Source organism: Micromys minutus, assembly GCF_963924665.1.
Source record: "Micromys minutus genome assembly, chromosome: 18".
Classification (NCBI taxonomy): domain Eukaryota; kingdom Metazoa; phylum Chordata; class Mammalia; order Rodentia; family Muridae; genus Micromys; species Micromys minutus.
Genome location: NC_137953.1, coordinates 41586992 through 41593840, shown reverse-complemented (window position 1 = coordinate 41593840; position 6849 = coordinate 41586992). Strand labels below are relative to the sequence as shown.

The window sequence follows — 6849 nt, the reverse complement described above, 5'->3', positions numbered from 1 at the left end:
TTGAAACAAAGGCTGTGAAGGAATGTTGCTAACTGGCTTGCTCAGCCTGCTTTCTTATATACCCCAGGACCATACGTCCAGGGATGGCACCACCCACATTGAGGTAGGTCCTCCTACATCAATCACTAAATAAGAAACTGTCCGGGCCTTTTCCGACTGGACTGCAGACTGGCGGCAGCGAGCGGCCGGTGTGCTCAGATCGGTCGGAGCTCACCGCTGCCAGGCGGGCTGCCGCGGCCCGGCACACGCCTCAGTGGAGCGAAAATGGTGGACCGGAACAGCGCCATCGCCGCGGGCATGTGCGGTGCCCTCTTCATCGGGTACTGCATCTACTTCGACCGCAAAAGGCGGAGTGACCCCAACTTCAAGAACAGGCTTCGGGAACGAAGAAAGAAACAGAAGCTTGCTAAGGAGAGAGCTGGTCTTTCCAAGCTACCTGATTTTAAAGATGCTGATGCTGTTCAGAAATTCTTGAAGAGATACAGCTTGGTGAAGAGTTATTAGCACAAGGTGACTACGAGAAGGGTGTGGGCCACCTGACAAATGCAATTGCTGTGTGTGGACAGCCTCAGCAGCTCCTGCAAGTGTGACAGCAGACTCTTCCACCACCAGTGTTCCAGATGCTTCTGACCAAGCTTCCAACCATTAGTCAGAGAATTGTAAGTGCTCAGAGCTGAAGATGATGTGGAATGAGCCAGACACCGACATGATGAATCTCAGTGAAATAATTTAACAGTTAGCTTGGAAGCTGATCAGCTCTGGGGAAATAAGGGCAAATTGTACTTGTCATGAACTGTCCAACACTGACGTCTGCAAAAGGGAATGTGAACTTTGGTAGATCCATTGTCTGTTCTATTTATTTTTCCAGTGAAATGTATTTTGATAGAGCTTTTCATTTTATAAATACACTGAGTTAACCAAAATATCATGGATTTCGTTTGTTCTTAAGACATGCAATTCAAGTGTAAATACAGTAGAGTATTACTTAGGTAGAAACTCCCCGTGATTTCGAAAGATTGGAAAAGACTGTGAGGAATCGTTGGATAATGCACATTTTAAAGACCAGAACATTTTATTGTACGTTGCAAAATTGGGTTGAAACTTGTGTTTGTGAAAACTGAGCATTAAAACCTTAGAGAGACAAAAAAAAAAAAAAAAAAAAAAAAAAAAAGAAAGAAAAAGAAAAAGAAACTGTCCAATAGGTTTGCTTAATAGCTAACAAGCCAATATTATGGAGACATTATACTTCCTTACTCCAAAATGGAACAGTCAGGGCACAGGCACAGGCAAATCAAAGTCCAATAGTACAAATAGGTTAAGTGTCAAATTTTTAGGATTCATGGTCTTCTGGGCTCCAAAGGACTTTAAGGCTCCACCTCCTTGGCTCTGCCGCCCACAGCATATATTTGTCTCATAGGCTCAAGCCACTTCTAATCTACAGCTGTTCCAGTCCTTGGAGGTTATCCTATTATACCGACATCTCCCAAATGCCGGACTCTCAGTTACAGCCAGGCTATACCTTCGTCAATAGCCTCTCCTTGGTTCTCTTTAGGGACTCAGATCTAGCTACATGGTTCCAACCCTCAACGATTTTTCCATGAATGCTTCAATCCTGGGGTTGTTACTACAACTGAGGCTGTGCCTTCACTAATGGCCTCTCCCCTGGCCTCTCATAGCACCAAGCCACAGCTGGTCTCTGTGACATTTTCATGCCTTCAAATCTAGCACCACCTAGAAGGCATTCTGATATCTTAGCAAGTTTGGCTACAATTACAAAGTATAGCCTTAATCCCACGCTCTGGGCCACAGCTTCTCTGTACTGACCCAGAAGAAGCAATCCCAGAGATATTTTTCCCAGTGGTACTGATCTTGAAGTGACTAAGGTAATACCATCTTTTCCTGAAACCATTTTGTGTCTGCTTAGACACTTTTTTAGCCCTCTGCCCCCTCAACAGCTATGTCTGCCTTGGTGATCCCGTCTATAGGCTAGATGTACTAACCAAAATAATTAATGTTTATACAAACTAAACATAAAGTAAAATATTTGAAAAAAGGTATAAATCAAATTGTCATGTTTGGTTTGAAATAAAACAAATGTTACAAGGTGTCTTAGTCAGGGTTTCTATTAGAGCAAACACTGTGACCAAAAAGCAAGTTGGAGAGGAAAGGGTTTATTCAGCTTACACTTCCACATTACTGTTCATCACCAAAGGAAGTCAGGGCTGGAACTCAAGCAGGACAGGAAGCAGGAGCTGATGCAGAGGCCATGGAGGGATGTTACTTACTGGCTTGCTTCCCCTAGCTTGCTCAGCCTGCTTTCTTATAGAACCCAGGACCACCAGCCCAGGGATGGCACCAACCACAATGGGCTGGGCCCTCCCCCCTTGATCACTAGTTGAGAAAATGCCTTACAGCTGGACCTCATGGAGGTATTTTCTCAACTGAGGCTGCTTTCTCCGTGATAACTCCAGCTTGTGTCAAGTTGACACAAAACCAGCCAGTACTCAAGGTTACTCTGACCCCTATGTAACATTTATATAATTGTAGTTTTTGCTCTTAAAAAATGCTGTACTCCTTAGCTTTAACACCAAGAAACTTTCTGAGGCATTATCCCACTTTTGGTCACCAAAAATTAAAGTACTCTTATGCTCTTGATTGGCTCATTAGTGTGGTGGTCTATATCTTCCTAACATGGATTATTGTATTTTTGGAAGCCCCAGTGAGAGTCTCTGATACCTCACAGAACTCAGCCTTACTTTGGGCATTCCTGGCCAGGAACAGGCTGCACAGGAGACACCCCTTGACAAATATTCCAGGACTATACTCTTCTCACTGAGTACACAGAGGTCTGGAATGACTTTCATGTTCCAAGATACTGAAACAAATTGAGTCTTTCTGATACTTCCAGGAGGTAAGTCTATATACTAAAACTAGACCTGATTAAGAAAGACAGGCCTCTTGGGGATCCAACTTAAAATTAAGGAACACATGCCTTCTGAGGAGCCTTCCTAAGGCTTGGGAAGGAAACACCGGAAGCAGATTCTTCCCGTTTTCACACACTGAGTTAGGGTGTCAGTAGAGGAGAACCAGGTTTCCTAATTCTGCCTCTCATGAGAGATTCGGTTTGGGTCTTATTCTAGATGAATGGCTGGCCTATGGAGTATGAAGAGAAATGGCTATTGATCTAGATCCAGCTATTGCCTGATAAATCTGGCTTAAGGTCATGGAGAGCCCAGAACACCCCGATCAATCTCCTTAAATTGATCAATGATTAACGTTTATCCTAACCCTTGTCCCACCCTGCCGCCTGGCTCAAGATCTATGCTTTAAAAAATTATCCCACTAGTTTGATTTTTTTTTTAATTCCATTTTTTCACCTCCTGCCCTTCCCCGTTTTGAGGCTGAGAAGTCTGGTTTATTTCTCCCCTCTTTGGAGTCTAGGCTTATCTTTTTCATCCTCATCCTTCCTATCTTCTTCTGAATCACTTCTCCTTCCACACAACCTCATTCTACTTTATAAGAGTTGCCCTGAGTTAGAGAAAGGACTGAAAGAGCTGAAGGGGTTTGCAACTCCATAGGTAGAACAATATCAACCAACCAGACCTCCCAGAGCTCTTAGGGACTAAACCACCAAAGAGTACACATGGGGATGACGGGGGGACCCATGACTCCAGCTGCTTTTGTAGCAGAGTCTGACATCAATAGGAGGACAAGCTCTTGGTCCTTTGAAAGCTCATTTCCCCAGTGTAGGGGAATGCCAGGGTGTTAAGGTAGGAGTGGGTGGGTGGAGGGGTGAGCATCCTCATAGAAGCAGGGGGAGGAGGGAAGTGAATTGGCCAAGAGATAACATTTGAAATGTAAATACATAAACTATCCAGTTTAAAAAAATAAAGTGTTACCTCAGTCATGGTATCTCTTCATAGCAATGAAACCCTAACTAATAAAGACAATGTTACACCTGAACAAAAACCAGGTAGCCTGAGGCATAAACAGGTGATTTGCTCCTCTGTGGTGGTTCCCAGATTGCTCTTTTCCATTCTAGGCAGAGTTTTCCGTTAAAAGTGAGGTGCCACCATCACCTTTACCCCTCAGGAGACTAAAATTGCCTCTGTGCCTACCTACTAGCTTAACAGCCCCTCTGTCTAAAGAATATCTCCTAGTCCTTCCAGACTCCACAGCAGAGGCAAACACCGATTCCAGGAATTTGCTCTGAGACCTACAATGAGTTTCCTAAGGTATGGGCTAAAGCAAATTCTCTAGATTTGGGGTCATATCACCCAGTCATTATGGTAAGTCTTTGGCTATACCCATACCCATGAAGATCCGGCAATATCCCATGAACCAAAAGACTAGACAAGAAATTACCCCTCATATCAAGAGGTTATTGGGAGCAGATGTTGGAGATGCTCTACATTAAGCCCAAGATACCTGAGACCCCTGATGGCATGGAAAAAACCCTGCTGGAGATACCGTGTTTCAGAGCATGAGGCTATGGCTTCTCCTGGGCCCCAGTATGAGTACTAAGAGGGCCCGTGTAAGATAGGCAAGCACTCTATCAACTGAGCAGCATCACATGCTCATCTCCACCCCTGCTAAGGACTCCTTAAAGCTTGTTGCACATATGGAAAGATGAGCCAAAGGGGCCTTCCTGAAATTGTTCTCCTTGAAGTGATTTCAGCTTGAAATAGCAGGTCAATACAACACACTTTTAGAAAGTACATCTTCTAAACCCTCAGAAACTTACATTGTAAGTAGGCAAATTTATTTTTTGCCAGAATTAAAAGTATTCCCCCTGACATGACTCAAGCTGTCCTAATAAAACCAGTATAACTGAAATCCTGCACATATTATATCTGATAATATATATACATATATTATGATGCACATATTATATCTGAAAGGTGAGGTGACCATACAACATAGTTTAGCATAGCGCTTCCCACATTTACAAAGCCTGGTGAAGGCTAAGTCTAGGTTTTCCCCTGTGTCCTAGTTAGGGTTCCTATTGCTATGATAAAATAACATGACCAAAAGCAACTTGGAGAGGAAAGGATTTCTTTTCACTCACAGTTTCATATAATAGTCCATCATCAAAAGCAATGAGAGAAGAAACTCAAGCAGGACAGGAACCTAAAGACAGGAGCTGCTGTAGAAGCTATGCATGGGTGCTGCTTAGTGTCCTGCTCCCCACTGCTTGCTCGGCCTCTTTTCTTATAAAACCCAGGACCACAAGCCTAGGGATAGCCCCACCCACAAAAGGCTGTGCCCTCCCACATCAATCACTAAGGAAATGGTCAATGGTATTAAGGCTTAGGTAACTATTGCCTGTCTAGCCAGCCATTTTGTTCTGTTACTACTCTACAAGGAAACTTTCACATGTGTTGTTACTAGGAAACTTTCTCATACCCAAATTGATTGCATATTTTGTTATGTTCTGTGCTTTGGTGTTCTTGGAAACCAAACACAGTAGAGGTCAGTTAGAACTGCTTTGTATAGTTAGTCGCAATAAGCTTGGACCCGAACCAACTGCCCAGCAACATTTTCTGCAGCTGTGTATGAGCATCTATGGTTTTTGCTTTTATAAGCTGCCTCTGGAATGGACCCCAACATAAGAGAGACACCTGCACCAATATAAGAAAGTCCTTCGCAGTAAAACTTCCATTTTGAGTAGGGGTCAAATAAAGTTCAGGTTCCCAGGACCTCCCTGGAAATTGACATCCTACTTAACAGAAAGAGATGCACATTCTGGTTAAAACATGAATGTTAGACAAGTCCAATCTTGCTTGACATCTTATGAATGTATTTTATGAATATATCTTATGATATCTTATGAATATAAGGCAAAGCAAGTCCCCTGCCAAAGTTGAATAGCCCATCCAATGAGAACAGAATAAGTGTACAACAAAGACATGTTCCTAAGGAAATCCCCAATCCCTAAATCCTGATTGGTGAGATAACTTGGCATAAATGTTTGTGAATTTCAGACTTTCAAACTCTATAGGATTCTGGCTCCTGGTCACAGTTCAGCACCCAACTTGTGGGACTGCATCCCTAATGGATCAGTCTTGGGGTATTAACGCAGTAAATATTTAAAGTCAACTCTTTTCAAGTGCACATGCATGGCTCTGCACCCTCTCAAGAGCTCTGGACTTACAAAAGAAAGGCATGCACATGCAACCTTTATATTCTAATATACATTAGCTAGCTCAATTGCTGGGTACTTTCAAACCTCAGCGAAGGCTAGCAGATAGTCCCCTTCGGTATTCCTGAGTTAACACTTTCTAAGTCTATATTTTATCTTGGCTGTCCTGTTTCCTCTGGGCAGCCGTCCCATAGGGCCTCTTTCCCTTAGTGTCTACATTTCAGCTGTCTCACCCTCCTGTTCCTTCACTGCATGGTCTGTCCTATGCACCTATGCATAATGGACTTTCTTCTCTCACCCATGTTTTTTGTCCAGGAATCCTAAAAGACCTGCTTCTGTCTCCCTGCCCAGCCATTAGCCACTGGCAACTTTATTTCCCAATCAAAACCAGTTGGGGCCAGGAACATGCAGACATGCAAATTTCCATATAATTTGGGAAAACATTAAATTAAATCCCCAACAGGGTATGCATTCAATAAACCAGCCTGTTGAGCTGAGTGTCTGAGTGGTTTGTGTGGTAATTTCCAAACTCCAACAAATAGAATTATCTACAGCCCAGTCTAACAGAGCTATTTTCTCAGTTGTTCCCAGATGCCTCTAGCTTGTGTCAGGTTGACATAATACTAGCCAGTACAGTTTCACCAATATCATAGATTATCAAGCAAGACTTCATAGCACAGAATATTTTGTTCCCTTGGGAAAAAAAT

The 6849-nt window shown here is 43.1% G+C and overlaps 1 pseudogene across 1 annotated transcript; it reads left to right on the top strand.

Moving 5' to 3' along the window:
- The first annotated feature begins 264 nt into the window (after window positions 1-264).
- On the top strand, window positions 265-677 carry LOC308432824 (mitochondrial import receptor subunit TOM20 homolog; annotated as a pseudogene). Its single transcript has one exon. The product of its transcript is annotated as a mitochondrial import receptor subunit TOM20 homolog (transcript).
- The last annotated feature ends 6172 nt before the right edge of the window (window positions 678-6849 follow it).